Here is a 25,360-nt window from a genome sequence, read left to right on the forward strand (position 1 = left end):
CGCGAAATACGCGAGCGTGGAAAAACGAAACGGCCGTGACTGCGCGGGGCCACTTTCCTTCGAATCGTTTCCGAATTGAGGAATTCACGGTCGTCGAATTTGCAAGAGGCGGCGGCTGGACCGTCCTCTTCCGATAGGACATTTCTCACCGAAAATTAGCCGTAGAATTTCTGGTGGTGGTTAGGCGGTTACGCGACACCGTGTATAATTCCCAACTAAAAGGCAACCAGTGGGCGACAAGGGGAATAGGATAGTTGTTCGTTTTGGAAAAGGGCACGTGTTCCACAGCGCGGGACCATCCCTCGTTCCAGCACTATCGTCGACTATCTTCGCGATATCCATATAGCGTAGGTACGTGTGTGTGCGTGTGTATGCGGTTATATACACGTAGTCACGCACACGTCCATAGCGGGGATGATCCAGCAAAAGCGAAAGGACGAAAAGAGGGACAAAGACGACGAGAACGAGCTAGAAAGACGCGCGACCAAAGAGTGGGAGAGAATAAACGACAAGATGAACCGCGTGCCAGGAAATCAAGTTGGATTCGAGTCGGAGCTGCTGGTGCTGCTGGCTGGCTCGCTGCCGGAGGTTCAGAACTCGAGAAAAACTTGATCTCGGGTGAACGCATACAAACAGCCGGACGTAGGTAAAAGTCGGTCCATCTTTACCCCCGGTGCGACTGCTGCTGGTTGTTGCTGCTGCTTCATTTCTGAAGATTCTCTCTCCCACCCTGATCTCTCCCTATGGCTTGCCTGGCCCTCCTCCCCCTGGAGGAGTGTGCTCCCAGTTTCGGGCCCTGCTTCTTCCTATCTTTCGTTTCTTTCGTCTGTCCCCGTCTTCGTCGTTTCGTTTGACCCTACCTTTATCGCTCGCTGTGGGATCTGTGACTCTCTTCGGGAACCGACTACAGTTCGGACGTTTTTGTTCCAGACCCGACTTTTGTTCTCTCTTCTCTTCGGCTCTGCTCCTTTCTCTTTCTTTTCGCCACTCCTCCTCCTTCTCTCTCTCTCTCTCTCTTGTTTTCTCTGTTCTCTCCCTTTCTTCCTACGTCTTTGCCCCTCATCTTTCTTTTACCCTTTCCCTTTCTCCGTTCGTTTCTCTGTTGGTTTCTCTGCTGATTTCTCTGCGCGCGGTACCTCGGTGCGCGCAACCTTTGCAACAGGGCCCGGCGGTTCTTTTTCTTCGTTCGGCCATCGACTTCGTATCATCGGTTTTTTGCACCGGGTGCACGGGGATGAAAGCGGAGACATATTCGTAGCCGATGTCGTCTCGGATCGCCTGGCATTTTTGTCAAACCTTACCGCGCCCGGTCAATTAGAACATTCCTCGACCGGGGTAATTCGATTTGCATGTCGGACAAGGCGAGTCCGTAGTAGAGTTTCCAGGGGAAAAATTAACAGGGCCATCGGCCTTTAACTTTCACCCGCTGTCTTCCGTTGATTCGAAAAGTTGGTGGTCGACGATGACGTTCCGATAGTTCGTTCACGATCGCCTCGTTGACGAATTTCATTAGCGCGGTCGCCCTATGTACACACCAGGAACCGAGGCGTTTCAAGGTGAAAGAAAAAAGAGCGAAGCGGGTGGTGGACTCGATCGTTGGTAGGAACGCGCGCCTCAGCGTGAGTATTATTCAATTTCCTTCGTTAGGATCGCGATGTTAACGGACCTAATTACCGATATTAAACTTACCTTTGGTAACTCGTATTCGTAATACAGTGTTATTAACGCGAGTGCCGTGATAATTACGAACGTACCGTATCTGTTTAAGAAACGACTAACGATATGAAAACAATTAACGTTAAGTAATACGGCCAAGTAAATTAGCCTGGGTCGCGAGCCAGCCGTCTCACGATAGTTTCAACCGACGGTGGTTCGCGCTATCGATATTATGCTCTCGATTTGAGATTCTTTTTCCGACTTATCATCGATCACGATCTACTTAAACCCCTTAAATCTTCGAAGGAGAGCGTGCCACGGCCGGCTCGTTAATCGAAACTTTCCACTTCCATTCGTCCTACGTGAAATATCGTTTGTATCTAATATTAGAAAGTTGGAACGGATAATAATAGCATGGAGTAATAGCCGGCGTGCCCCGATAGAGTCGTCGAATAAAAAGGGTCGTCTCGGGCAGCGGGGATCGTTGACAATGGGTCGCCATCGAGTCGAAAAGTTGCGATTTCAACGGGAATACGATAATCCCCGGGCGACAAAACGAGGGAAACACGGATAAATAAAGTAAGTAGCACGCCGTTTGATTTAAGAAAGTGGCTTTAACGTGATCTTGATGTATGGGCGCGCGAGCCACGGAACGGCAAACCCACACACGTTCGCGCGCCAATGGGTGGGTCCAGAGAGCTCGTGCGAAATGTAGGCGTAATGTTTCCTTCGTCCTTTTTTCTTTTTCCTTTTATTTCGTTTTCTTCTTCCTCCTTCTCTTGCCACGTTAGATAAATATATCTGGAGTAAAGCGTGAGTTCGCTGGCGCGCGTAGCATACCGGTCGTGTACGGCCGAGTGAACGCGCGCCAACGGGCCCAGAGAATTTAATAATAGTCGATGATAATTATGTCGGTGTCCGATTAATAGCGCTCGTTTAGCCGCGATAAACCGTCAATTAACTACGCCGACGTTTTCGTCCTTTCTGAAATATGGCCGCGTAATAACGTATATAGCGATACCAGCGGTTAAATCGTTATTGCCGTATTAAGGATTTGGAACGGCGAACTGCGAGCCACTTTTTCGACCCTCTGTATTTAATATTTCATCGATGATCGTTCGAATTCCGTTCGACTTCCGCAAACGCGGAACCAGCTCCGGCCGAAACCTCTCTACAAAGTAAATCGCTATCCGTATATCGTACGCGGAACGCGTGACCATTCACAATCGACTATCTCGCCATCTTCGCCAGATAGCGTACCGTTGAAATTAATTCGCACAAAGGTGAGATGAAGGCCGCGATTAGATTCGCCGTCTCTTCTACTGCGAATCGTATGATTAGTTTATCGATACCAACCGGCCGAGTAGTGGAAAGATGTTGCTCGATAAAGATTCGACTATTCTCCGGAGAGGTCGATATGGGAAAAAACAAAAAGGGAAAGAAAATGTGTTTGAAAGAGCTTCCTCGATATTCTATCTACGTAACAAAACGGGTACTCGCAAACGAAAGTAGTCTCCCGCAACTTTCCTTCTTCTTTTCATGTAATCTCCATGCAAGTACGTCGTTTATGCATTTCGATGATCCCATTTCTTCTACTTTTCTTTTTCTTTTCTCGTCATTCGACGACAGCGAATCGTTCCAATCATCGTACGACGTGTTATTATCAAATGCACTTATCCAATGCCTGGCGATCGTGATTTCCGTGTCTGTCGTCCCGCTGCTCGATACAGTTTATGCCGCTAAACGCGAAACCGTACTCTCTACTTACGAATTAATTTTCCATTCGTCGTTTCTGCCGTCTGTCGGACGGAGAAATTGTCGTGACACGATACGCTATCCATTTAAGTCGCAGCAGAGAATTTTTAACCCCGCGGAACGATCTACGGGAAAGCTGCTCCAAAGGGGAAAGGTCTACGTTAATACCCTGCTCGCTCATCATCATTATTTTCTCTGTTTTTTCTGCTTTTTTTTTTGCTCGCCTGGACGTTGCGCCTGTACCGTTGCAGCAACAAAGTCTAGCCGGTAGCCTCGCAAAAAAAAGGTCCGCTACATGAAAACCGCCGATCGAGCGATGCCTCGCTGTGCATTCTGTGGTTAACAACGGTATCCCGCGACCATTTCACGATGTTTCCCCTCCCATTAGGTTTCACAGGGAAATAATCAACCCCGATCCGGTGAGCTTTACGTAACGCGAATTCCCGTAAACTTTGTCACGATCGAAACGAGGATCCAATCCGGTCGTCGATTCGTTTTATTGTTTCTATATTTTTCTATAGGTTTGATATATATTCCTTTTTCTTCTTTTTTTCTTTTTCTTTTTCCTTTTTGCGACGCGTTAACCGTAAGTTATTGAAATTAAAAGCTTGCGCCATTAAGAGGCGCGGAGCTGCGAAAGGAGCAGAGAAAATGATTTACAAGGGTGCATTTATAAAGTTCGTCGCGTTCATTCGTCGGCCGGTGGATCTTCACGGGGCACGAAATAAAGGAAATCGGGATGGCACCTTTAATGCTACGCTAATCTTCTACTTGCTCATCATCATCATCTTCGTTCTCGCTTCGTTGCTGTTGTCCGTCCCCTCGTAATCACAATCGTCATCCTGTTCATTTTTCAACGTCTTCTTTAGAAGGCGTAGCGCGAAGAAGAATCGGAACGAAACGACGCGGACGGAGAAATCAAATCTGTGGGCGTGAGGAATTGCGAACACGAAAGCTCTAAAATCGTTTCTCTGTAGCGAGTCTCGCTCACCTTCGCTCGCAAAATTCATCCCCGTGCGTTTCTCTCTTCTCTCTACTAGGCTCCGTATCGTACGTATTCTCGTTGCGAAAAGATTCCTCGGACGAAACGTGGCGCGGAAACCACGGACGAACGGATGCCCGTCGTTGATCGAATCACAGGAACGAAAATCCGTGGCCGCGAGATAAGGAAATTAGCCGCGGAAAAAGTAAGAACGAAGAGAAAGAGGAGAGGCGGCAACGGGGTAGGAGAAACGAGACAATTTAAAGGCGGGCGGTGGCCGGTGTACGGAGGAGGAGAAAGGAAGGTAAAGAGAAAGAGAAAAGGAATGGCAGCGTTACTTAACGAGGGAGATTTAAGCTTCGTTCCGCCCGCGCGCGCATTCCTACTACGCCGAACGATATTTCAAAAGATATGATACTGGATGAACTTGCACATTTGAACGAAAGTCGGCGTATCGATCTCGGTCGTACGCGCAGAGAGCGAGAGAAAGAATTACCTAAAGTTGCCGAGGATGGGCTGTAGATCGATTAAAAAAAAAAAAAAAAAAAAAGGAGAGAAGAAAAAAGAGAAGAAGAAGAAGAAGAAGAAGAAGAAAAAGAAGAGAGGAAGCGAAGCGTGACGGGGAGGTCGTACAGGATTTTATCTTTCCTCGCTATCGATATAGACGTTAAAGATTCGAACGTGGCTCTTTTAGCGTCGATATATTTTCTCTAGATATACGCGTCGGTAAGATTCTGCGGCGAAGATGCAACAATATTCCTGTGCGCGTCGCAGTGAGCAGACCAAACGCACAACAGAACCCCCATTGAAATATTATTCTTGTTAGTCTTCTGAAAATGTCACCGTAGAATACGCGCAGCAGGAACCTATGCCGGTCTCGAGATTCGTCTATTGAAATCACCGGTCGCACAAAAAGGACGAAATTCCAGAACCGCATACCGTTTATCCCATGGATGATCGTCCCGTGCCCCGTGGGGATATCTTCTCGATCTCTGCGTTCCGTTCTGTCTTTCTCTGCCTCTCCGTCATCTTCGATTCTCGCTCTCTTCCACCAGCATAGTCGAATCCTTTAAAGGACTTATACACTTCTGCTGCCACTCGTTCACCGTCCGCCGTTTGTCGTTCGCCTTCCCAATGCAGGGCCATTGGGCGCGCGCATTGTTGTTCCTCCTAATCTTTACCTGCTTTCCCAATGTCCTGGACATTTGACACGAGCACTCGAAAACCAGGTATTCTCGCCATATAATTTCACTGGTATCCTTTGCATGAAATCTACCTTCTCCTACCTCCACCCCATTCACTCTCCTCTCTTTTTATCTCTCTCTCTCTTTCTCTCTCTCTCTCTGTCTTTCTTCACGCTTTATGGATTTTGATCACCGATCTCGGATTTATCTACCTTAGGGCTTAATGAGCCTCTTTTGTCCCTTCGTTTACTTTGCCTCCTATCGATGTCCATGGCTTGGCTCGACGTTTCCTCTAATTCTTACCTTCTTTTCTTGTTTTTCTTTTGCTGTTCGTTTTCTTTTTTACCTCCATACGGACGTATCTCGTTCGTTACACTCGAGTTACACGGTTGTTAAGTTGGTAAACGTTGGACGCTGGACCGACGAAAACAGACTTTAACGACGATTCTAGGCGAGTATTTGCAAATAAGCGTGGAAAGACGAGCCGATGCGGAAAGAATCGATCAATTTGTGGATACGCGTTACAAATTAATACTCGTTACTATGATCGACGTTTTTACGAGGCGGCAGCATCTTTTTATCCGACGTATTTACGTGTGTAACTGCTTCAATTTAAAGCGATCGACGAAAAGCGACGGCAAGAAAACGGCAAAAAGTCAGATCCACGGAAGATTATGGGCATTATTCAATTATGACATCATTAAGGGCTTGTTGCGCTTTCGAGACGTTTCACCGTCTGCCCTCTTCTGTTCTTTCATCACTCGTAAACGCGTCCAGAAATAACGCGTTCCACGATATGTCCGTCCCATTGGCCTCTCCGCTTGCATCGAAAACGCCGCTCGAAATTCGACGGAAATTTTTAAACGATACTCAACGCGAAATTTATACCGGAACGTAACGTAAAGTAGAAGCGTAAGTGGCAAATGAAGTTATCTAAATGTTCCGCGTGTAAACACTTTTAATGCTGTGCGAATGTTTCGCGGAACAAAGTTGCGAAAAAAGAAATTAACCCTTTCAGGACGTTTCCTTCGTTTTTATTGCCATATTCACCGCGATAAGGGAATATTGCCCCTTGCGTTTAGTGGTCGTTCGATATCCTTCGAATTCCATATTTTTCCGATGTTTCTCGATCGTCGTTTCGGCCTTGGAAATCCCGGGCACGCGAACAACGATATTTCAGCTTAATCGTGCAACCTCGATATCGGATATTTCCTATAAATCAAGAAGCTACGATTAAAAAGGATTTATCGACGTTGGCGTGCGAAAGTATAAATCGTCGATGGAATTCGGGGGAAAACGGAGAAGCGAAGAACAAGGGAAGAACGATTCCACGAACGCTATCTTTTCATAATCGGTTGACCTTCGCATAGTGATCATTCCTGGGAACTATGTCCCCGGTAAAATACTACTTGGTTGGTCCTCTGGTTTTTATCTCGCGGTTCAGAAGCGCGCGCTCGCTAATGACCGTCAGATACGATTCCAGCGTTTTCGGCCCGACTCACGCTCTTACCCACGACGACTAACCACTCGGTGGAACCTGTACCGCTGTTGCTGCCACCGGTGCTTCTACTTTGCTTCTACTTCTGCCGTATCGAGTTCGGTCTGCGTTCCACTCGATCGTCCGCGTGCTTGTTCGCCCCGTCACCATCTTCCATTTCTTTCTTTTTTTATCGTTTTTTCTTCTTCTTTTCTTCTTCTTCTTCCGAGTTTCCACGTTCTTCTGAAACGCAAGCGGAAAAACACGTTCGTGTTTATCGTAAGATCGAACGTCCATTAACCGACTCTCACCATCGATGCAGCCCCTTTTTGTACTTTTCACTTATCCTACAGCGCCGTCTTTTTATCGGTCTTCTTAAAAGTTCGACGATCGGGACCCTGCCCCTTTCTCCTTCCATGTTTTAATTCGTTTGGTCGCAAACAACGCATTCTTTCAACGGTGTCGTCCGAAGATTTCCGTCGTCATCGTGACTCAGAAATCGGTCCGGCTAAACGTAAACACGTTACATCACGTTACAGGCTTGCCCATTATTCTGACGAATTTTTTCACCGGTTATAAAGCAGAACAAAACGAGCATTTACAGACACGCGTTCGTCGGTTGGTCTTCGATTATTCACCGGCTGGACGAAAAAGTTGACTGGAAGCTCGCGGGAAGCGAGAGACGCGACGACCGTCGTTGGAACCTGGCGCGGACGATCGTTTCAAGCCGATTTCGTCGCACAGCTGCTATTTGTTTATCGACCGTAAACCTTCTTTCTCTTCCCTGTTCGCGTAATTACATCGGATGGCGACTGAAATATCGATCAGGTATTTTCGCTTACGTAATAATAAATTATACGCGAGTAGGGTACGTCGTGCGTGCACGTGTCGCGAATCTCCGCAGTCAATCGAGACGAACCAGACGACGCAAACGTTTCGTTTTCTCGTCGTTTCGACCAAATAAGCCGCGTGACTTCGCCTGGAGAGGAAAATACGACCACTCGGTGTATATTCTTATCGAAAGTTATAGGCGATGAGTGGAATAAATCGATCGAAAAGGCTTGGCAGGCTAGTTTTGGTGGCTGGGCCTCTACGTTTAAAAGGAGCAGGTAGTGAAAAGGTTGAACGTCTGTCTCGAGTGGCTCGCAGGAACACGCGTCGCCTAAACGTAAAATCGAATGATGCATAGCATCGGTAGATTTGGTCTCCCGTGGCCCGCCGTGAAGCTTCTCCTTGAGATTACCGCGCTTGATTTACATTTATTTAGGTCCCCTAGACAAACACTCGAACAAGGAACACGAATCTCTACACGTCTACCGGACTCCCAAGCAATTTCATCTGTCAAACCCCTTCGTATCGCGACGTTCTTTCTTCTCTTTCCGCTTTCTTCGAATACTACGAATCGTCGATTAATCATCTCGTCGACTACCACCGTGTTTGCCTTGTGTTTTCGGTGAATCGATATCGCCTTACGAGTTTGAAAACACCCGATCGGCCACGATAGCCGCGCGATTTCCTTCGTACGGATATTAATGGCGAACGAAACACGTTGGGATCCGTCTTGTTGCTTAACGACCAGCCAATTGTACAAAATAATTAAGCAACAGATTAATCGAGATAATTACCGCGAAACGGAGCCCCGTATGTTAATAGAAGGTTAATTAAGCGCGCACAATTATGCCGCGAGAGATTTTCTGAAGATTCGAGAGCCGATAATCGGGCATTCGCTTTCGTTGCTCGTATCATCCTACCTAAGAGAACTAACAGTCATCTGTCCGTCGATTTATTCGGTGCACGGAGACGTCAGCGTGAATTAGCGTTAGCGAAGCTACGGGAGAAAGGAGAAAGAAAGACGCGCGTGTGCGCGCGCGCGCGCCTTCTCTTCGTTTGCTGCTGCGCCTCGCGTATGTGTACGATACGTATCAGGAATGTAACTATTCGACCGATAGAAAGGACGAAGAAGAGAACCGATGAGAGAGATAGAGGAAGAGGGAGAAGGGGAGGGAAGGACGGGTGCGAGGTAGCGGGCAAAAGAAGAAAGAACTAGCGTAGGGGAAGAAAGAAGGGAAGGAAGGCTTAAGCGCAAAGGAAATCCGATTTTTCCTGACGATCGGCCGGTACTGGGTTTCTGTTCGATCGGAGGCAACGTTCGTTGGAATTAAAAGAGAACGGCGAGAGAAGATCGTGAGAAGACGAAGACGCCGATGGTGAAGCACCGAGACAGTATAAAAGAAGAAGAATGTTTCGAGAAGAAAGATGACGAAAGGAAGGGGGGAGGGGAGAGGAAAGGGAAGGAGTAGTAGCGAGGCTAACAAAAAGTGCAAAGACAGGCAAAGAGACGCGTTAACCCCGAGAGTTTAGATTCTTCGGAGGACTCTCCGGAGGAGTCTCGTTTGTCTCCTTCGTTGGAGCCTCTTCTTCTTCAGCGGGGTCGAGCCTCTTCTCTTCTCTTCTTTCTCCTTCCTAGGTCAGAGTCGCGCGTTATCCTCCTTCGTCCTCCTCTTACTACCATGCAGGCTGCTACGTCTACGGTATTAGTCTACCTTGCACGCAGAATACTACTCTCTCCTTTTGCCGGTCGTCGCTGTCGTCAGCCTCCTCGTCGTCGTCGTCGTCGTCGTCGTCGTCGTCGTCGTCGTCATCGCCGCCGCTGTCTCTACGTTTATCCTTCTCTTCTCGCTCCTTTCTACACGCTTACTCACTGTTATTCTCCATCTTACACGCTCCGCGGTCTCTTCCTGCTCGTCCTTTTCATCTCGTCCACTCTCTCGTCTCTCGTCCTCTCGCAATCTCCTCTCTTTCTTCGTTTTACACGGCTGCCGCGCTCCCTTCATCGTACACCGGCAACGATGCTCTTACTCACTTCTTACATTCTTCCTCACGCATTCTTACCATCTCCTTCTGCTACCCTCACACTTTCCCTTCCCTCTCTCTTTCTTTTCTACACTCTCTTACACTCTGCTCGTCCCTCCCTCTTGGCGCTTCTTTCTCCGTTTCCTCGCTGGTTTGTTTGCTCTCTCTCCTTGTATTTTCTCTTCTCCCTACCTTTCACCTCTCTTCCTCCGCTTCTTCGTCGCCGTCGTCCTGCTCCTCTTCTTCGGCGCCTCTTCTTCCTCTCGTTTCGTACCTACGTAGAGCGTCGTCCTTCTCTGCTGCGTGCGAATCGCGCGCTCGCTCGCTCGTTCCTTCGTTCAGGGCTCTTTCATTCCATAGACATATATCCATCCCCACTTGGCCAGCTCGCAGAGTGGTCACGTTGGCTCGTTCCCTCGGCAAGGCTGCTCTTTCTCTCGCGCGGTGGCCAACGGGTCCTTATCTTATGCAGAAAGGTGGTGCGGAACCCACCGGACCCCTTTGCAAGGCCCCGCATGACATTAATTTTGAAATATTATTTGGGCCCCCCTCCCGTGCCGCCGCGCGTGACGGCCTCTCTTTTCTCTTCAGATCTCTGTCCCTCTTTCTCTTACGAAAGCCTGCCCTCCCGCCCCTTGCTGCGAGCCACGGCAATTCGAGCCTCTCCTCTTATACCTCGAAGCTTTTCAAACGCTTCGGCCGTACGAAAATTCGAGTAAAAATCTGCGCGATCCACGAGCAAAGTTCGCTGGTTCGAGCAACTTTACGGCGTTTGGGTTATCGCGAAATCGTACGCGATGCCCGCGGTGTTACCGTGACACGATTTTCTCGGAAATCGGCGTCGACTCATCTCGAAACCACCTTCGATTCGATTCCACCGAATAGGAAGGCGTCTCGTCCCGACCACGTCCCAGCGACTTGATGGAGGCACGTCGCGCCCGAAATTTCCGGGGCATCGATGTCCCCGATGCGACGGCAGGATAACCGGTGGCTTAGAGGAAAAGACACGGAATTTCGCGGCTGAGAGAACGCGCGAAGATGGATATTCGAATCGCATTGTATTCAAATGAGGCTGTTCGCCCGCGACTGCACCGTACGTCACAATCGTACGTACGATTTCGGCCAGAGCCTATGAAAATTTATCGGTTACCACCCAAGATGCTCGTCCGAGAGTGGTATAACCGTAATCCACGGTGATAGAGAAAGATCTCGATGCGAGAGAGGTCGGCGTTGGTTTACCATCGACCGAGATGGAAAACGAAGAGGGAGAAGGAGAAAGATCCAGAGTGTCTGAATCATCTGTACGGCGGCGAGTTTAATTCGCTGTCGCGGAAGAATTACATTGGATTTACGAATGCATCACGCCGCGAGGGAATTATGAAAAATATCCGTGGAATGCGTGTCGTCGTTGGTTCGGTCGTTCGCCGCGTACATAACGATTCTCTCTGTTGGTACGCGCGTACGTACACACCGCGAGCAATTGTCACGGGATGCTTCCAATCGTGGATAGGGCGCGCGCGTAAAGATAACGACGGACACAATCAGCGGTCCAGACACACGGAGCCGCAACATTTTAAGCCTGCCGGACAACCGAATACTCTTCCAGAAATTCGTTAAAACCAGATAACGCTGAGCTACGGTAATCTGTGGGACCGGGTCGTCGTGTTTTTACGTTGCCGTCGATGCGTATAATAACGCAGTTAACGAAATTCAGCCTCGTCTCTCGGCTTTAATTTATCCTTAATTTAGTCGTAATTTTCCTCCCATTTGCCACCCTCTCGTTTCGACGAATAAAATAGATTCGAATCTCTTTCGCGGTGAAATATTAATCGCGCCAGTGGTAAGATAATCCTAGTGACTGTAGCTAATAGATGATCATGGTTAAAAAAAGAAAAAAAAGAAAGACAAGAGAGAAAGAAAGGGAAGGAAAAGTAGGATGTTCGGTCGATCTGATCCTTTGTTGCATCCTTCTCTACTCGGCTACCAGTACGTGGGTTCAACGATTCGAAAACACGATCGTGCTTCCTGCACGAGCACAGGCATGAAAAATAATGCGGAATAGACAGATAGAATAACCAGGCCGAGAGATTTTCTAATAGGATGGCTTGCAAGGGCGTCGAGTATATCGTTTCCTCGTCGACTCGGCTCCAAGTGGCTGGCTGGCTGGCTGGCTGGCTGGCAATAGGGGGTGTAGAAATTGCGGAGGGAATCGGCCCGCTTAATTTCCAGCAAATGGACCATTGTATTGAAATATTCGAAAACGTTTCGTGGAAGTTCGCCCGTTCTCCCCGGCTCGCTTCCCGAACGTATAATTCTCCGGCAGTACCGTACGCCAGCTTGTAACTTCTCCGGAAGGAATCGACCTCCCAACGATATCTAACGAGCTATCTTTGGCAAATTAAGCGACACCCGACCGGCGAACCGAGAGACACACGGTGGCTGGCACTGCCGGTGCTGGTCGAACGGAACCGGCCACGGTTACACGCGCGATTCTACCGAGCAAGCGTAATCACCCGTTATTTATGAATCCCGCGATGCGTACATAGAAACGCGTGGCAAGCTTTTAGCTATGCGAACCGATCCACCGTTCGCTAGTTCTCGCTAACTCTCTTTATCTCTCTGTCTCTGTCTCTGTCTCTCTGTCTCTCTCTCTCTCTCTCTCTCTCTCTCTCTCGATGTCGATATCGAGGGAAGAGAACGAAACGAAGAGAAAGAAAAGGGAGGCGCGAGGACTCGCATCTCGAGCCCTCGAGAGACAACCAAACGCTCTTCCAGATTTTCGTTAAAAGAAGATAACGCCGGGGTACGAAACGGCAAGGTAACGTAATGTAAGGCACGCACGCACTCACACCGGCCCAATAATGTACACGTACGTGAGATCGAGGGCGTGGGGCCCCTGGGCTTCACTGCTGGCAGAAGGGGACTTATATACCGAGGCACAGCCGGCTTATCGGGCATACATCCTCGCTCGCAGATTAGCATAATGTCTGCTGCAATGCGTAGGTACTCTACCCCTCCCCCTCTTCCCCTCCCTCACTCATTCTGTCTCTCTCTCTCTCTCTCTCTTTCTCTCTGCCCTCTTTTCCCCTCGCCTCTTTGCTTCGCCCCCCTGTAGCCCTTCTCTCTACTTCCCCTCTCATCCACCTCGCTACCTTCCTCTTGCTCTTCCTCTTCGCTTCTGCCGCGTTTTACCCTTTTCTACTCTTTCGCTTCACTCTTCTCGTTGTTCCTTCCTCTTCGTTCTCTTGCTTTTCTCCTTCTTCCACTTTCGCTTCTTCCACTTCGCCAAGCATCTCGTCGTCCTCCTTCGCTCGGCTCTCGAGCCGAGCACCATCCTCGTCACCATCGCGACGGACCATCGTTCCGCTACCCCTCGGTAGACACCCGAGGGAGCAACACACCGATGATAAAATAATAAGGATAACAGTGACGATAACGACAACGATAATAGTAAGAGCGCTAACAACGATCGTAACGCTAATTACGTTATCTATGAGCCGGTATCGACGTTTCGCGCGTATCGATCAGCGCGTTGGAACGGGAGGAGCGGCGAGTTGGTGGTCGAAAATCCGAACGCGGGCAGACGACTTTTAGAAGGGGGAACCGTTACGCATTTCTTTTTTCGTAGGAGACTCGCTGCAACACCGAGGACGTGAATTTTCTGGCTATCGCGTGGTCGGTTTTTGCTCGTTTCGGCGGATTTCTCGCGTGAAATCTGCTCGTCTCACACGTGCGACCCCGCACAAACGGACACCACGATCGAAACGCCGACACGACGCACGATAATTCGACGAAGCTCGTTCCGCGTCTCGGATCGTGGAATTCCAGAGTTTTCATGTGGAAAGAGCCGCAGCCTATTGAGAGAGCGCGCACAGCAACAACAATACCTATCGTCCGGTGGTGTAGAACGCCAACGGGTTACAGGGTCCGGGAACCGAGTCGTGGGCCCAAGATGCAAGAGAGAACAGGGCCCAGCCTCGGCTGCCACTGCTATTATGGCCAATAATTCATTGAGTGACTGTCAGGCCCTCCGCCGACCAACCCAGAACTGCCGCACCCCTCGTGTGCATTGCGCATACGGGGTGCTACAGAAATACGGATTCGACCCGATAATAAATCGAGATCGCCTTAACGCGACCGTCCATAGAAAACGCTTTGCAACGAAAACCGCGTGGGTGTGAATTTTGCCACAGGGCGCGCTGGAGGGGGTCTGGTCGCGAAAGCGACCATGTGAAACGACAACTTCGGTGATCGGACGTCGCACAACGGGTCGAGTCACGTTCCTACGGCCCTACCGATGCAATGCTCCCGTTCCAACGTTGTTATACCCGAGGAGAACCGTCTCTTCCGCCGCGATATTCTGTTTCTTCGATCGCACGGCACCGAAGGAATCAACCGTTCGATATCTTTTTCGGTTTCGAAGGTCGAACACGCTTATCGGCTTATGAACGCGAGTAAGGAAAAACGAACAGCTTCGCGAAATTGTCTCTGGACTTTAGCGGAAGAAGAAGGAACAGGCGTCGTAGCAGGCTGGCGCGTACGGCGTTTCAACTGAAATTAAACAAATACCAACGAGGACGTCTTCCTCCGGCATCGACGTATCGCATACGCCGGTCGCGGAAAAATCAAATTCTCCGATCGGGAGAGGGAGGAAGAGAGACGCACCGCCGCAGGGGTAGGGGGAGAAGAAGGTGGAGGAACACGGTGCAAAAGCGTTTCGAGAGGGGAACAAGAGAGGAGAGAGAGAGAGAGAGAGAGAGAAGCAAGAGTGTGGAGCACGGAGCGGCGGAGAGAGGACAGGGGGATAATTGCAGAAGGGCCCCTTCGCGTTGCTCTTGCAAAGAAGTCTTAAGACGAGATAAGGCCCCGGCGATAACGATTGAGCCCCGCGGGAACTCTTGCCTACGTGTTACACGCACACGCACGTGGAACACGCTCGGTGCTCACACACGATGGCGGATTTAGAGCCCGTCCTCACACGTGGCATACGTAAAGGCACACAACGTATCTGCTCTCTGCCGTACGCAAAAATGCGTAGCCATACCTTTGGCCGTGCACGTGTCTGTTGCGCGCGTTCGTGTGTCCGTGGCTGTGTTGCGCGTATCCGCGTGTGCGTGCATGAGCGCGCGCAGAGAAAACGAAAGAGGGAAAAAAAGAAAATCGCGCGAGACGCAGCAACGCGCGAGGCCGGCGTGTACTCGCGCGCAGGCGAACGAGCGAGCGACTCTCGGGACAGGAGCGCGCAGCAGCATCGCAGCAACCACGCTCGTGAAGAATTCGCTGGAGGAAAAAAATCGGCCGGTCGAATTAATTAATAGCGCTATCGAGCGAGTAGAGTGAAGCGGCGATAGGACTCGGTACGCGACCGGGCAAAAATTCCTCGAACCAGCCGAACGCCATTTAATCGATTTCCATTTGCTCGCCGATAGCCATGACCGCGAGTAAATCATCGATTTTTCGCCCGGTTAGCATCCCGTTTAGTCGCGAGGCAGCGTCCACGAGATCTGCGCCTCCTGTTCGATTTTCGTCCGTACTTACGTATCGATTCCGTTTGGCTGGGAAGTTCGCGTATACACGCGAGAATACTTGTTCGTGCGCGAGAAAGAGAACGAGAAGGAGAGACAGGGAGGCGAAAGGTGAGAAGAAGAGAAATACGCGTCCATGCATGCATGCTGAGAGGTGCAACGAGCTGAGTCTCGTCGATGCGACGCGACGCGGGGAATAAAAAGGAAGGTGCACGCACGGAAATTAACATAAATCGATCTTCGAGCGGAGATCTGCAAAAGAAAATATTACGCGCTTACGAGGCCCGGATGTACAGATCTCGAAGAGCCAAGCTTTCGATCCAACAGCCATTCTTTTTCTCTCGTTTACCCCTTTTCTTCTCCTTTTCGTTCCGCGTTTCACCTTTCGTTCCGTAGAAAACGCATTAAAACACTCGTGCGACGATTCGACGCGAATCTAGAGCTACTCTAACGTCACGAGATCGAACGTTGGCGGGATATCGGAAACCTAAAGGGAGGATTCTCGCGCAGCGACGCACGATACACATGATTTTTATGAATTTCCTTTCGAACTAACCACCGGTTACACGGAATTAGACCCTTTTGGCATGTAAATCGGGTAGTCTTCGAGCATCCGTAATTCCTTTATTCCGGTTCGCGTTATCGTTTATCCTAAATTGTGCGAGTCTTTGACGATGTAACCATCGTTGGCGCGCAGCACAGCGTCTGTCGCAGTCGGCATAATGCAAAATTTAACGGGTTCTCGCAAATGTTCATGGTTTACGCTGCGATCGAATCTATTTTTGAAGGAAAAGAGCTTGGAAAGTTCAGAAGAAATATTAACTCTTTCGATATAAATAAAAATAGCATAAATAAACGACCGAATAAAAATCTGAGGCTCGATCCTTGGAGAAATTTCCGACGAGATGAACGAGCCTCGTTCGAACTGATTAATCAATTGGTATTTCAATTATCGGGCTTTCAAAAATTAACAAACGACAAAGAAGAGACCGAGATGAAACGAAATTACATCTCCGCTTCAGCGCTATATTTACATCTCAAAAACACCTAATCTCGTATATAACTAACAGTTAGCCTAAACGAAATTCAGAAAAATCGTTAGCTCTTATCGACGTTACACGAGAATTCCTCCGTAAGCGGTTTAGTCCGGTCGACCGAGTCGCTTCGTCAGACGCGTGTGGGATCTCCACCTTAAATCGTTCGCTTCTTCGATTATGATCTTTGTATGAAACTTTGTATGGAATTGTGAATCGTCGGAAGAAGATGTGGCGTCTAGCGAGACGTTCGTCGAGAAAATCGCAAAAGTATCCTCCGCGCCTACGTATGCATTTACGTACGTACGTGAAACGAACACGGAGAAACGGTGCGAGCATAAAGTCTAATTTCTCTCTTATTTAAACTATCAACCGGACTCGGTCTCTACGTGCTATTCGTACGTAATATATTTCATTTGAAAATTCTCTCGCAACAGCGATCCAGCGCTTCCTGTATCGTTTACCGCGCACTATAATTCTTTGCCGCGGTAGCTAATAATTTCATGTAAATAATCATCGATCATTGGACGGATTTAAACGGCGAAACGATAGCGCGACGTCGAAAGAAAAACGGCCAACGACGGATATAATTATATCGATCGTTGCGCAACGTGTCTTTGCGAGGTAGCAGTTCCTTCGTTCGTTCGTCGGTTTTTTACGATTTAGCGACTCTGTCCGGCAAATTCACCAGGAATTCCACGTAATTGCCGTTGAACCGTCCGCGATCTCTCGATTACGCGTCACCGCTCCACCGTAGCAACGCCAATTTCTCGAAGAATCTATCGGAGGCGCACAGGGTAGAAGCGGAAGTTGGTTGCACGCGTCAGGTTTAACGGACGACTTTGTATCGTAAAAATTGCTCGCGGAAGCCACGATATCGAAGAATCGCTCGTCCCTCGAAAACTATATAAAAATTCGTACGAACAAACCGTACGAGACTCGCGCGGTGTTACTTTCGCATCGACGTGCATTGTAGAAAAAAAAAAGAAAGAAAGGAAAAGAAGAAAAAAAAGGGGGGGGGGAAAGAGAGTAAAAAGTGATTAAGAAATAATTATCGTACGTGTGGTCGGTGTGACGGAAAGGGAAAGACTGAAAGTAACCTCGCGTCGCGTCGAGTCAAGTCGAGTAGAGAACTAATGGTCGGACCGAAGGTGGCGCACGACACGATGTCCGGCGTTTCACTCGAAAATTTACCTTAGTCATCTCGGCTCGTGTTTTTCTTTTAGTAATCACCTGGAGCCGGCGCGATCGTCGCTAAAAAATACGACGATCTTTATACGCGGGGGGAAAGCGCTTTGTTCTCTGAGAATAACGCTTTCGAGGCTCCGTCTCTTGGTTTTTTCTTTTCCGGGAAGACGGACGAACCGCGTAGGTAGTTTAACGAAACAGTGTACTTTGTACGAAAGAGATTCTTAAATATAAATAATAGAACCTAGGGGGAAACAAAGAGCGTGAAACAGCGAACGCGCTACGTTCTTCTCTCCAAATAACCGAGTCGCCGGTTCAACTTCGATTTTTAAAACGAAACGAGTCCCGGTATCGGTACGAATTTAAACGACGACAGACGAAAGGTTGGGGATCGCGTGAAAGTTTCACTCGGCGATTACACGTTTCACGCGACAAGTGCGTCGTTCCTCGATGGGACATCTATATCCGCGAACCGCTTAAATCATGCCACCGTCGTTCAACGTCGAACGAATTCCATGCCCCCCCCCCCCGATCGATCGAGAAAGATTTTCGATCCCATCGCCGCCGGTAGGATCACAGGCTTTAAGTACGTTTCCTCTAAACATCGATGGACATTAGGGTCATAAAGATTAGTTTACCGCCGACATACGCATCCCTAATGACGATCGTTTCCCGTGAGAACGCCAATTAACATAAATCGAACGCTTAGATGCCGAGAATCTTTGAATGAACATGTTACCGAAATGGACCGTTTGCACGCTCGATTCGGTTCCTACTACTTATTTTAATATACATAGCCTGTTGGCCGACGAGTTTTACAACATGCCTATGTAAAATACTTGGAAAAAGATTCGGCATGTGCGTATCTGTCAGATGGATCGCGACTACCGCAAGATTGATACCTTTCGCTTATCTTTAATCCTAATTTCTTATTTTAATCTCAATTATCTTTCCTCATCGGCTATCACCGTATCTATTTCTTCGCATACGAAAGAGATAAAACGCGACGTAGGGTAACGACGATTTGGTTGGCGATAGTTACGATTTCTCGGCTACGCGAGCTCGCTTTACGGTTGGCTTTCAAAGGCCACAAGGTTGGAAAGGACGCAGGAAGGCGGAGGGCGAAGGGCGGATCCCGCTCGGTCACTTGGCTCGTTCTTCTCGCCTTTTTTCTCTCTCTCTCTCTCTCTTTTCCTCCCACTTCTTTTAATTGTATCTCAAACATAGCTATTGGATCGTGCCGAACATCGTGTAAACACGTGTAAATTTTTCTTCGTCTGTCGCGTCTCTTCTCCGAGAACCTTTTTTCTCTGCTCGTTTCCATTGCTGCGCGTATCAACGTCTTCCTCGTAGGTACCGCGAGCCGCACGGTTCCCGTGGTGAGTCGCGTTCCAAAAGGCCGACTCCCTCGTGGACACGATAGGACGCGAATGCGCCACGATTTTCTAGAAATTGAAACGCGGTATCAGCGCGCTTCGTTCGAACACCCGGTAGCGACTAAAATATTCCAGGCATTTCCTGAATTTCTAACGGTACGCGAGAAAATATGCGACAATGATACGGGTTCCTTAATCCTTTCTATCGAAATCCCGAGAAAAAGAGGAGGGCAGGGAACAAGGTTTGCCAAACGCGACGCTCGTCGAAACGCTTATCAACCGGAATGCCCGTTAACCGGTGACGCGATCGCGAGAAACGATCCGTCCCTGTTCTCGAAACCGACGTTTCGCGATACAGTTGTACGCGGAACGCAGTACGCTCGTCCCAAGAAGAAACGAGCGGAATATTAATTGTTCCGACCACCGAGTCGCTCGGCTCCCTTACGCTGGTCGCTCATTTTTCTTTCGTCTTCGAGTCACCGCGTAACGAACCGTCGACGCGTCCACTATCGTCCAAATGGAAACGTAGTGGCGTCGCGACGACGTCTCCACGTTGTACGAGGAATCGACGAGCAGCGCGTACGACGAAAAAGACATTTTCACGAGAGCGAAGAGATTCCGTGGACTCGAAGGACACGAGGCCGAACGACGACCCTGGTCTTCCGGCGACGTTCGTTTTGCTTTCAACTCGCGTCTGTCGAGACGCACGCGTAATTGTTATATACGAAGTTCTTACGTCGGCCGGCAATCACGTTCATTACTATTCCTGTTTTTAGCCCGGACCGTGGAGCGTGAGCATTGTTCTGCGGACGGGTAATAGTCGGTCATGTAGGTGTACGACGATCCTCTGTTCGAAAAGGTCCCGCTGCCCCGCTGGCACAGCCGGCGACACTAGACGCGAGAATACGACAGGGAGCTGGGAATCGTTGGTTCGGTAAAGGATCGCGCGTTTAGTTTAAGAACGACTTTACGGCCCACCATGCGTCCGGTTGTAAACCGAAGTTTATATCGGAGTTCAAACTGTAAATCACCCTTTCTTCGTTTCGTTTTATACGAATTCCCTTTTCCCCAAACGGCTGATCATTTCCTCTGCGACGCGACGCTACTAAAAAATTGATTTATTCAAAGGGGTGCGCGCTTCCATGTGTCCATGTTCCATATGTTCCCCCTTCGGTCTTAGGCCGAATCACGATCATCCGTAAACTTTGATATTTCCATTGTTCTTCTTGTCAGAGAAAACACACACAAAAATATATGTATATATATATTTCTTTCGGACGAATCTGCGTTACGATAAAAGAGATGCAGAAAATCTCGTACAGTCTACGTTAATTCTAAAACTCGCGTACGTATATTGGCAGTCGGTTTCCAAATTTCCATTGGATGCCGCTAAAAACGCAAAACCGAACGACGCTAATCCGCACAGGCTAATAAGTAGGTGCTTGGCGCGAACGAAAGAATACGAAGGAGGAATCAAAGATACGAAAAAATACGCCGACACCCGGTATACCGTGGCGAAAGAAAGGGAAAAGGTGAGCAGACTGAAGTGGAATGAAAGAAACTCGGATACGAGCGAGATCTTGCTCAAGAGCGTATACAGGAGAGGCGCGGATCTCTTTTCGCGAGCATTGTTGCGAACCTCTTTTCACGACTGAAAGAGGCATAAGCCGGCGAGGCTGACCTCGCGGAGAACAGGCAGACGCGAGACCTTGGAAAACGGTGCTCGATGCCAGGAATCGAGCTGACCAGCGACGACGCTTGACATCCCTGGCGGTACGGTGCGATACGGTACGACGCGACGTTTCGCTCCACTGCTGCATTATCTTCTTATTCGTCGGCGTTCGCCGGATCGTTTCGCGGCTAGCGACAGGATTTTCGAAGCAAGCGTTTTCTGTCTTGCGCCGAATCTAACTGACACATCTGGAAAGGCGACCGGTCTCACGCAGCTTCGCCACTTAGCGGTAAAAATGCCAACGCCTCAAAGTTTCGAAATAATGGAATCGTCCGGGTTTTAACGGCGAACCGTCTTCTTCTTCTGCTTATTGCGCGCGTGACTAATTCGCAGGTCGGTCGCGTGATTCATTAAGGATCGGTACCTGTGTACGGACGAAATGTCACGGATTTTCAATCAGCCATTAAACGGTGCAAAGCGTTTAAACATGGGCGTGAGAAGATTAACGACGAGTGTCGCGAACGAAGGCCGACCACATTCTGTGAATGTAATACAGAAGCTGTTGCGTAAATTTCAATGGGAACGATGGGAAGAGCCACCTCGTGCTTCGTATTTGTCGCGCGATTTCCACGTGCTCCGGACAGACCGTGAACCAGCCTAAGTTCACCTCGTCGAACACGACAACGTTCCTCTGTTCCTGCGTATGTTTTCGTAAGAGCGCGCCAACGGATTCTAATAAGGCTGGCACCGTCTCGTGGAGCGCGACTCCTCGTCGACGGAACGCCCGAAATACGTCGGTCAAAGGGAAATAAGATCTCGCAAGGGGAAGAACAGCCAGCAGAACGTGCTGATCGTGCGGGGGATGGCGAAGCGGACTAAAAAGAGTGTCAGCCAGCAAAAGACGGTTAAAGAGGAGAAAGAGAGAGAGAGAGAAAAAAAGAAAGAAAGAAAAGAAAAAAGAAGAAGATGGAGAGGGGTTGCATAGAGAATACCCTCATTAATAAAGGCTCCATTTTGAAGGTCATCCAGCGGTAGACGCGAGGCGAACTTTTGTGCAGGCATGAATTAGAGCGCCGCGAGACAAAAAGCTCTCGGTAAATGTGCAATCGGTACAATGGTACTCGGTGGCCATTGTGCCGGTCGAGACTTTCGAACCGTAAAAAAAAAAAAAAAAAGGACCGTCCGCCGAGTAGGTTAAAAAATTCCCTTATAGTACGGCTACTTACAAAACGGACTAATTCCAACCTTGGAAACAACCGTCGGTGTATCGAATGTCGTTTTCTCGGCTCTACGGAACGTTGGAACGGACTCCGATAGATTTTTCTGGCTTGTCGAGCACCGTGGAATATCTCCGATCGAAAACATCGCAGAAATCACGCCTTTAATCGCCGGCGTGTTTCGCCGTACAGCTTCGAGAAGTAAGTAGAAAATGCAGACGTAAAAGTTGGCACAGCCTTCGGTCCGACTCATAGTTGGCGATCGTTCGAGTTAATTAGCCTATCAAGCAGTACGTTATTACCTTGCTATTTATGTATTTCCGTAGACGCCAGCGATTTTATCCAACGTCGGTGGTTGGAACAGGGTATCGTAAAGCAACAGGGCTACGACAATACGATGATATAACGTTCGGCTGTAAATGCGATCGCAGCTGCGCGAAGCAAAAGGAACGATTCGAGGCAGGAAAGTAGAGGCAGAGAAAAAAAGAGAAGGAAGGAAAAAAAGGGAAAGAAAGAGAAAGAAAGAAGGAAGAGAGAAGGTATCGATGGTGGTTTTTACAGCGACCAGAAGGGACTTGGTGTACGTTTCTTCTTCGTTTTTACGCGTGTCAACCGGTAACGCTCGCTGATAGTAGAAACTGTAGGTACTTTATAGCCGGGACCGTCGGGTCAGATACTTGGCCGGATATTTACGAGTTCGTTTTATGACATAAAACCACGCTAGAATTCATTACTTTGCACATAATTACGAGCACGATTTATATACTAAGCGACATCGAAGATACGCGGCCACGTACGAATCCGAGCGAGGAATTCTCGCGATTAACGTCGCTGTAACTGTACCCCGGTGATTAACATCCCCCTTCTTCGCGCTGGATTTCACCTGACAACACGGTTGTAATAAAACTCGCCCCTTTTATCGGTTTACCTATGGATTTTACCGAGTTAATTAACACGCGAGGCTAACCAACACGATTCGCGGTTCGTCGTTAAATTTCGTTTTCTACTCTCACGCAGTTCGTCCTCCTTTTCTCTCGCCTTTACATTCTCCCTTTCTCCTCGCGCCTCCGCATCGACTGAGGTTTTCCTTTCTTTCTTTTTTCTCTTTTTTCTTTTTTTGTTTCACGCGTGTTTGTTCATCTGGCAGCTCTGTATCGAAACGATTCGCGGTCGTTCTCATCGATGAGATTCGCTTTCTTCCGGATCAACGTTAACGTTTCGCTTTCGATCGTTCGACGAGCCGATAATTGAATTTATCACGATTATTATCCGCCGCTCGACAGCACAACCTTTCAATTGTCTTTTTTCCCCCTCGTAACGACCAACTGTCTACATAGAGACGCGTAAGAGACACGATTGCGCTGTTTCGTTCGACCGGTATCGAGCATTCAGTACTTGACCTTCGATTATCATTCCGTCCTTTCTAATATCCCCACCGCGGTCTACCGCGCTCTAAATAAATCGTCTAACCGTATCGACGCGGTTTAGAAAGTGGCGCCATGGAAAAGTCGTCATTTTTCCGCCGGTTTTGTCCTGTCGCGTCTCCTCGTCGCTTCGGTGATCGCGGTTTTCTCCGACGTCGTTCGCATCGCTGTCGTGCTACTCCTTTTGTATCATTTGCCCACTTTGGGCAACCTTATCCGAGCCACTTTGATCGATACTCGATGAAAGCAGAGAAGAACGGATAGGTATCCAATTTTGTTGGCTGCGTTTATCTCTGGGATAAGAATAATTTAGCAGGCAGTCAAGTTCGATAATCGGACGCATTCCCGCATTTCAATAAATTCCAGGAACAAACGACTTTACTTAAAGCTGCTACGATAAAACGAAAGCAACAGAAACATCAAATTCTACCCCGATGGAAAATAAAGAAACAAACGGGCTGGGGAATTAAACGTGTCCGTGGCGATTGGACACGAGGAGCAGATACGTCGTCGATATCGGCAAAGAGAAAAGAAACGGTCGAAGAGGAGAGAAAAAAGAAGAAAAAAAAAAAGGAAAGAAAAGAAAAGAAAAGAAGAATAAAATAAAATAAAGTAAAAAAAAGGGTACGCGGGATGGAAAGAGAAGAGAACGAAAGAAAGAAATGGTTGAGATTCTTTGAAGGATCGTGGTGCGCGAGACATTCCATCGCAATCTATTCGTCCACTTTAAATCTCGATATTTTTGACGATACGGTGGACGGTGGGTCGTCGATCAATTTAAAACGAACCTGAACCGGCCGGTTGAACAGAGGAGATCCTTCCTGGCCGGCCAAAGTTTCTCTCTCCGATTGAACCGCTCGCCTTGTGAACCGACTTTCAAGCATGCGAAGCGAAAGAGCCGCACGAAGCCTACGGCTAGCATGACGGGAACCAGAATGCTTCGTTCCACCATCAGCCGAGAACGAGACTCTCGAGAAAGAGTCTGGAGAATCGAGTCGAAGAAGCGAGTCAAGCCCGGACCCCGGGTCTCAAGCTGAGAGACGCTGAATTCCACACTCTATACTCTATACCTTTTATATTGCCTTTGACTATGCGAGCCGTTGGCTATGAGCGACACGCGAGTTCGTGCAACTCTCTTTCCTCGCTTCTTCTTCTTCTTCTTCGTCGTCATCTTATTCGTCCTCTTCTTCTTCGTCGTCTTCTTCCTCTTCTTCTTCTTCTTCTTCTTCTTCTTCTTCTCTCCCTTCTTAGTTTTCTTCTTCTTCCTCCTCCTCCTCTTCCTCCTCCTCCTCTTCTGCATCTTCTCCTTCTTCTTGTTCCTTTAGCCTTTTTCCCTCCGCCCTATGTGTGTTATCCGGGTCTCGCGCCCGCACCCGTGTCCGTGGCCGTTCGCGCGATTTCCTCTCCGCGCCTCACCCTCGAGAGGCAACATTTAATTATGCATCTTGCTGCCTGACAGCCTGAATTTCGTGTGCTGCATTTCGTACGTGACTCTTTAGACCAGCGGCCGCCGGTGATTATAACTTTGTGAATATCTTTCCTTCGTACGATACCACACAGGCTCGGCAGGCTGTTTTTTCTTCCTTCCCTGCTACCGACACCGTCGGTGCCGCTGTTGCTGTTGCCGATACTGTTTGCCGTTGCTGTTGCCTCGCTGTTCCGCGCCTATCCAGCATTTCGCACGAGACAGCGTAACAGCATAACAGTACACCGAGGGGGCCCTCTTCTTCTTTCGTGCGCGATATCGCATCTGCCTACCATCGAAATTTATTCGGGCTTGGTAAATCGTTCGATCAAGGTCGTACGATCGCCGCATTCCGTGCCTGTCGTTGCGTTTTTCTTTTATTTGTCGGTCGTTTCGCGCGGCACAATGCGGTCGCGTGTTGTTTCCCTTGTAATTCGTAAAGAGGAAACAACGCCCGCGGTCGAGAGAACCGCTTAAATTCCTCATGAATGAAAGCGAATCGTATTTATTCCCCCCTTCTCCTCTCTCTTTCTCTCTCTCTCTCTCTCTCTT

General features: G+C 48.8%; 1 protein-coding gene across 1 annotated transcript in view; it reads left to right on the plus strand.

The window, feature by feature from the left end:
• Window positions 1-25,360, plus strand: part of LOC126869553 (cadherin-related tumor suppressor) — a 69,776-nt gene that overhangs the window by 11,193 nt on the left and 33,223 nt on the right. The window lies entirely within an intron of this gene.

The sequence above is a fragment of the Bombus huntii genome, chromosome 9, assembly GCF_024542735.1.
Source record: "Bombus huntii isolate Logan2020A chromosome 9, iyBomHunt1.1, whole genome shotgun sequence".
Lineage (NCBI taxonomy): Eukaryota > Metazoa > Arthropoda > Insecta > Hymenoptera > Apidae > Bombus > Bombus huntii.